At 47.0% G+C, this 6,209-nt stretch overlaps 1 long non-coding RNA gene across 3 annotated transcripts; it reads right to left on the reverse strand.

The window, feature by feature from the left end:
• Positions 1-2,167: 2,167 nt before the first annotated feature.
• On the reverse strand, positions 2,168-5,965 carry LOC131501175 (uncharacterized). 3 transcript variants are annotated; one of them, XR_009256673.1, is made up of 6 exons: positions 5,016-5,960; positions 4,157-4,352; positions 3,879-4,070; positions 3,205-3,335; positions 2,595-2,809; positions 2,168-2,252 (listed from the first exon to the last, which is right to left on the reverse strand). It is a non-coding gene; the product is annotated as an uncharacterized LOC131501175 (long non-coding RNA). The 3 variants fall into 3 exon arrangements; XR_009256674.1 differs by lacking the exon at positions 2,168-2,252 and having other exon boundaries at positions 2,370-2,809; positions 3,168-3,335; positions 5,016-5,965; XR_009256672.1 differs by lacking the exon at positions 2,168-2,252 and having other exon boundaries at positions 2,370-2,809; positions 5,016-5,959.
• Between the last annotated feature and the right edge of the window lie 244 nt (positions 5,966-6,209).

The following is a 6,209-nucleotide window of genomic DNA, read 5'->3' on the forward strand; positions in this document are numbered from 1 at the left end:
CAGAGAAACAGAACCAATAGGATATGTATGCAAATATACAGAAAGAGGTTTACAAAGAGATACTGGCTCATGTGATTATGGAATCTGCTGTCCGCAAGCTGTTGGTACAGGGCAGCTGGTGGGGTAGTTCAGTCCAAACCCAAAGCCAGAGAACCAGGCGAGTCAACGGTACAAATCTCACTCTGAGTCTGAAGGACTCTAGAGCCAGGAGTGCCAATGTCCCAGCTCAAGCAGAGAGAGCAAATCCATCCTTCCTCTACCTTTATGTCCTACTTAGGGCCTTGGTGGGTTGGGTGATGCCCACCATATTGGTGAGTATGATCTTTACTCAGTCTACTGATCCAAATGCTAATCTCTTCCAGAAACACCCTCATGGACACACCCAGAAATGACATTTTACCCACTCCCTGGGCATCCCTTAGCCCAGTCAAGTTGACACACAAAACTAACCATCACAGCTGGCTTCTCTTGAACAAAACTCAGAATATTTGTTAATACAGGAAAAGTATGTACATATGGCGATGCTTAGTTGGAGCTGACTGGTAGCTCCTCACTTTAGGAGGGCGCTTTGTGTCCACTCCCCACACCCCACTGCTCCCTACTGTCCTAGGTAGGACTCACCCCCTTTGGCTCACTCATGCTTGGTCCTGCAGGATATCGGAGTTTGCAATCCCTGCACTATGAAGCATGATGCATACAACAGAGAAGATAAAATCAGAGTCTTTTGAAAACGCAGAGGAGAGAGTTGGAGAAAACCGTAGAGCAGGCCATGTCTAAGTTGGGTGTTCATGGCAAAAGTAAGCTCATTAAATGGCAGAGAAAGAAAGGCAATCCTGGCAAAAAGAACAGCACAAAGGCTTAGGAGGACACAGAATACTGTTCCCTACTCTCATGACATTTGAGCAATATGCCATAGTGGGTTATCTATTAATTCATCTGATACTAAAGAAAAAAAAAAAAAACAAAACCCAAAACATCTGTTCCCTGTAATCACTGTACCCAGCCTGGGCTTTTGGTACAGCTTTAATTTCCCTCTTGTTCTATTGGTGAAACAAACAAACAAAAGTTTTTTTTTTGTTTTGTTTTGTTTTTTTGAGAAAAGATTCTTTTTAAGCCAACATTTTGCTTCCTTGTCTGATGCTTGCTTTGTATAGAAATCGATTTGTTTTCTTTCCAGCGTGCTGGAGAATTTACCTGCCCTGCCCTCACCTCAGTTTATGCCACAGCTTGAGACTCTCATACTGAAAGCTCAGGACAGGCAGGGTTTCTGAGGAAAGCCGTGGGTGAACTGCTTGAATTTGAATCCTGCAACCATCACCCCAGCTGTGTGTTTCTAGGAGATGTCTGTAGCCTCTCTGGGCTTCAATTTCCTTCCACCTTCCTGGGCAATAACAGGAGTGTCTACCTTTTAGAGTTGTCAGGGGTTGTTCCCTGAGGAGCAGTTGAACCAACCAAAGGCTTGGATGTGGCTCAGCACACGTGGGCTGTTATCACGACACTACTCAGTGCCTGGCCCTGTGCCAGCTGTTGGGGAAACAGGACAGACGTGGTCCCAGCAGCAGGGGGGCTGAGAGGATGAGAACATTTTGCTCTGTAACCCCCTTGCTTTTTCATCATAGATGGAAATGCCAATACCGCCAGCCCCTGAGTCTAAATCCTCAGTTCAGACGTGTCGCTTTTTGCTGAACTTTGCTGGAAACTTCATGCTGGGTAGATCGACACATCCGTGCACAGACGCTGGGCCATTCCCAGCTGAAATCCTTGGCTGTGCCTCCACGTGTTTTCATTCCCTTTAAAGAGAGCCCAGCGGTGAGGGGCAAGACGAGGGGAGGGAAAGACGTCTGGCAGGGGATAGACTAGAGATCATATTTAATGTGGCCCAGTGATAAATCAGTGTGTGCGTTGGGCATACATTTTTGCTTAGGGTAGCACAGTCACAACAGATGTATGAAAAATCCAACCAAAACCAAACCAGACAAAACTGCAGGAGAAAAAAAAAAAAAGAAAAAAAAAAGCAGGTGATGTTGTCAGCTTCATGCAACCACAACCCCCAACCATGGATTCTTTAAGGTGCCTCACTGTTCTTTTGATGGGGAAGCAAAGGCCCTCGGGTCTTCTTTGTCCCCTCCCCACCCCCCCCACCCCCCCCCCCCCCCCGCCCCGCTGCGTTTTCACTGTGGCGATGCTTTAGCTGTCACCTTTCGGTGACAAATGTCCCCCTTGTGGGTGTTGAATTTATTCAGCTAGTCCACCTAGGAAAGATTACAAATGAGGAACAAGGGTCAACTCTATGAAACGCAGTTGCAAAAGGGAAAAAAACAAAGTGGCTCCGAGAGCCAGGCTCCAAAAGGGAAGTGCAATGAGACAGATTCAATTCTGACTAGTATGTATTTACAAAGAGAGGCCAGAAGGCAGTAAGAAGGGAAATGCAGAGCCTCCACTCGCTAGAAGAGCGATTAGGGACCATCCAGTGTGCGCTGAGTTAATTGGCTTGAGCCACGTACTATCTAAAATTAATCTTCCGTTTCTTTTGTATTCGTGTCTGGCTTGGGAGGACTGGATGTGGAAGATGGGTATAGCTGAGCAGATCATACCATGCAAAAGTAATTCTTTCGAGCAGGCATAGCCAAATGAAGGATGCTTTTTCAGCTAAGAGACTTGACATTCAGGAGGCAATGGAGGGGCTGAGGAATGCAAACAGCTGTTACCGACTGGGCTGTTGACAATAAATCTTGGTCCAAGCTACTCAAAAGTCACCACGCGTTGTGTGGGAAGGCTTTGGCTGTGCTCTTCCCGGGAGGGGGCTTGGCTGGAGGGAGAGAAAGGACAAAGGAGGTCAGGGTGAGAGGAAAAGGTGCCGTGCCTACTCTGTTCCCCACAGTGATATTCCTTGGAAAGCCGGGGTGGGGAGGGAGAAACTTTCTGCAGCCCCAGGGCGAAGCTGGTTCGATCCCCCCTCTTCCCTGGACATCCACTGGTCTACTGTGTCTGAGCATTTACTTAGGTATTACCTACACTCATCACAAGATGTCTGAAAGTTAGGTAACATTCTATTTTTTTTCAATAAGCTTCAAATTTTAGGATAGTTTCAGATTTAGAGAAAAGTTGCAAAGGTAGAACAGAGATTTCAGGACCCCCCTCGCTTTTCCCCATTGGCCATCTCTTACCTCACTGGGGTGCATTGGTTAAAATGAAGGAACTGACCTTGTTAGGTCTTTGTGTGGACCAGTTCTCCCATTAATGTCCTTGTCTTAGTCCATTTGGGATGCTATCATAAAAAGGCTGGGGTGTGAGGGGTTCAAACAAAAGGCATGTATCGCTCACCGCTCTGGAGGCTGGAAGGCAAGATCAAGGGGTTGGTAGATTTGGTATCTGGGGAGGGCCTGCTTTCTGGTTCATAGATGGTGTTGCTATGTCCTCACTGATGGGAAGGGACGAGGTCTCTCTCTGGGGTCTCTTTTATCAGGGAAGTCCCATTTTGGGGAGCTCCCAAAGACCCCACCCCTTGATACTATCACTTTAGGGGGCAGGATGCAACATGCGAATTTGAGGGGGACACAAACATTCAGTGTCTGGCTGTCCTCCACCTGTTCCGGAATCCCATCCAGGTACCATGCTGCATGTTACCATCATGTTCCCCAGGCTCCTCTGGCCTGTGACAGTCTCTCGGTCCTCCTTGTTTCTCATGTCCTTGCCATCTTGAAGAGCACTCATTATCCTTTTTCTAACATCTCAAGAAATTAACCCTTAGAGGGGTGAAGGGACTTTTCCAAGTTCAGGCAGCCTATGGAGGCCATGCCAGATTGCCTCAGGGACACCTTGAGTCAGGGTCTCAGTCTTATGCCTTAGAATCACCAGGTGGACTTGCTGAGACTCACCCCCAGAGTGTCAGGTTCAGTAGCTCTGGCCTGGAGCCAGGATTTGCATTTCTAGCAAGTTCTCAGGTGATGGTGATGGTGCCTTCGGTCCAGGGACCACATTTTGAGAACCGCTGTTTTCAGCCCTGTCCCTTCGGAGCTGTTTATCCAGATCGAAATCATCAGATGGTTGTCACATCTCCACTGCTCTTTCTGAAGTGTACAAATGAAATTAGACTCTGAAGTGACTTTCCCACCCTGCCTCCCTTCCTCTCCCCACTGTTTTGAGCATCGCTGACCCAGGCGGAAGGAGTGTGGTTCAAAGGCATTTGCTACCCTGGGCAAGTAAGAAGTGCAGGGTGCTTGTAACCTGGCAGAGACTGGTTTGTGCCCCATCCCGTCACATCTGAGGGCAGCTTTGTGGCTTCATGGGAACGTTAGTCTGAAAAACGTTAGCGACTGATTCCTACTTCAGACATGGAGCCAAAACAGTTACTGAAAAACAGGAGACTGACAGATGAAACATATGAACTCTATGTACTCCCTTGGAAATAGTAATATATTATTAATCTATAGTTTCTTCTTGAGAAGATTGACATTTATTCATTCGAACTTTATTCTTCCTTTCCTGTTTTTTTTTTTTTTTTTTCTGTTTGTTTTTTAATGCTGCTACAAAACTGAAATGAGCTAGGGGCACCTGGGTGGCTCAGTTGGTTAAGCTTGAGACTTCGGCTCAGGTCATGATCTGATGGTTGGTGAGTTCAAGCCCCGCATCGGGCTCTCTGCTGTCAGCATGCAGCCTGCTTTGGATCCTCTGCCCCACCTCGCTCTCTGCCCCTCCCCGGCTCTCGAAGGCGCTCCCTCTCTCGCTCAAAGATAAATAAACATTAAAAAAAAAAAAAAAAAAACAAACCCGAAAGGAGCTAAAAGCGAAACCTGCATTTGGTTAACTACCGATTTCGGAATGATGGCACCAAGGAAAATAAATGCACAACAGGGACTTCCTGAAGAGGCACACACACTGATTGAACTCACATTAGTGAATGGCAAAGTAATGCCTTTATGTCCATATAACAGCTTCCAGCGACCTGGCATTTACTGAAGCCCCAGGTAAGAAATCACCATGCCTTGCTAGTTACTTAAAAACAAATTACTTACATTGTATGTTGTTTTCCGGAGCAGTTTGTGAAGGGATAGCTCATTCTACGCCCCCCACCGCCCCCCACCAGCTTGACCCTGACACTATTTTTGGTTATCTCTTCACAAGGGACTTGAGGAAAAGAAAAATAAAAACACACAGCCTCCCGAGTATTATCTGGAAAAGTGCTGCAAGTTTTTCGAAACTCTTGAAGAATTCATAACCGTAAGCACTTCCCCAGATTAATGATTAATGCTGTTTTCAAGCTCTCTCTGTATTTCATACTTTGATTAGCAGCGCAACAGGACTTTTAAGTCGGGCCGGATTCCCAATGAAATAGAGAACTTTAGTCGCTTCTTTTCTTACCCTGCACATCTCTGCTCCTTAATCATTTAAAAACACTTCCAAACCAAGGCAGCGTTATGCCCAGAATTCGCGATCCCTAAAGACCACCAGGGAGCCGAGTCCGATGCAAAAGCAAAGAGCCTTTATTCGAGCTAGCTCGAGCTCAATCCCCTACCTGCACCGATGCAGTGGTGAGATGCCAGAGAGAGCCAGCGAGTTTCAAAAGCACAAAGGTTTTACAGGGGTCTAGGGGCAGTTGGTGAGGTAATGGTTGTGGCCTTAGCCGATTGGCTGGGGAAGGGTCGTGGCCTCAGCCGATTGGCTGGGGAAGGGTCGGAGTCCTGTTAGGCAGGTCGCTGGTTTTGTTTTGATTGGGAAGTTTGAACGGGTGAGCGGGAGGTTACTCAAGGGGAGGAGGCGTGGTCTGAGGTTTCTGTGATTTTCCCAGAAAGGGGGCCATGTCGGGCACCTAATCACTCAAGGTGGAGGACACAGAACAAGATGGAGTCGGCCGGCAAAGGTCCGCTCTTTCAGCAGGTTTCCTAAAACAAAGCACATATCATCATTTGCAGGGCCCTGGGGGGCCAGGCAGAGGACCCACTTCTGCGTGTGTTAGCATATTTAAGCATCCCATTTTCAGGGAGATAATCCGTTTTAATTTTCTTAGACCGTGTTCACTTCCTTTCGTTATTTTCTTGACTTCAAAGATCATCCTGACAACTGTTTTTCTTCGCAACAAGTCTGATGGTATTCCTCCAGATCCATCTGATTTCATGGCCTTCAAGGTTGCTTTCATGTATTATGAATTTCTCAATTGGCAGCGTGTATTAGATGGAAACTTACACCTCTTTGTAGAAGTGTTTATCTTG

Source organism: Neofelis nebulosa, chromosome 18 (genome assembly GCF_028018385.1).
Source record: "Neofelis nebulosa isolate mNeoNeb1 chromosome 18, mNeoNeb1.pri, whole genome shotgun sequence".
NCBI lineage: Eukaryota > Metazoa > Chordata > Mammalia > Carnivora > Felidae > Neofelis > Neofelis nebulosa.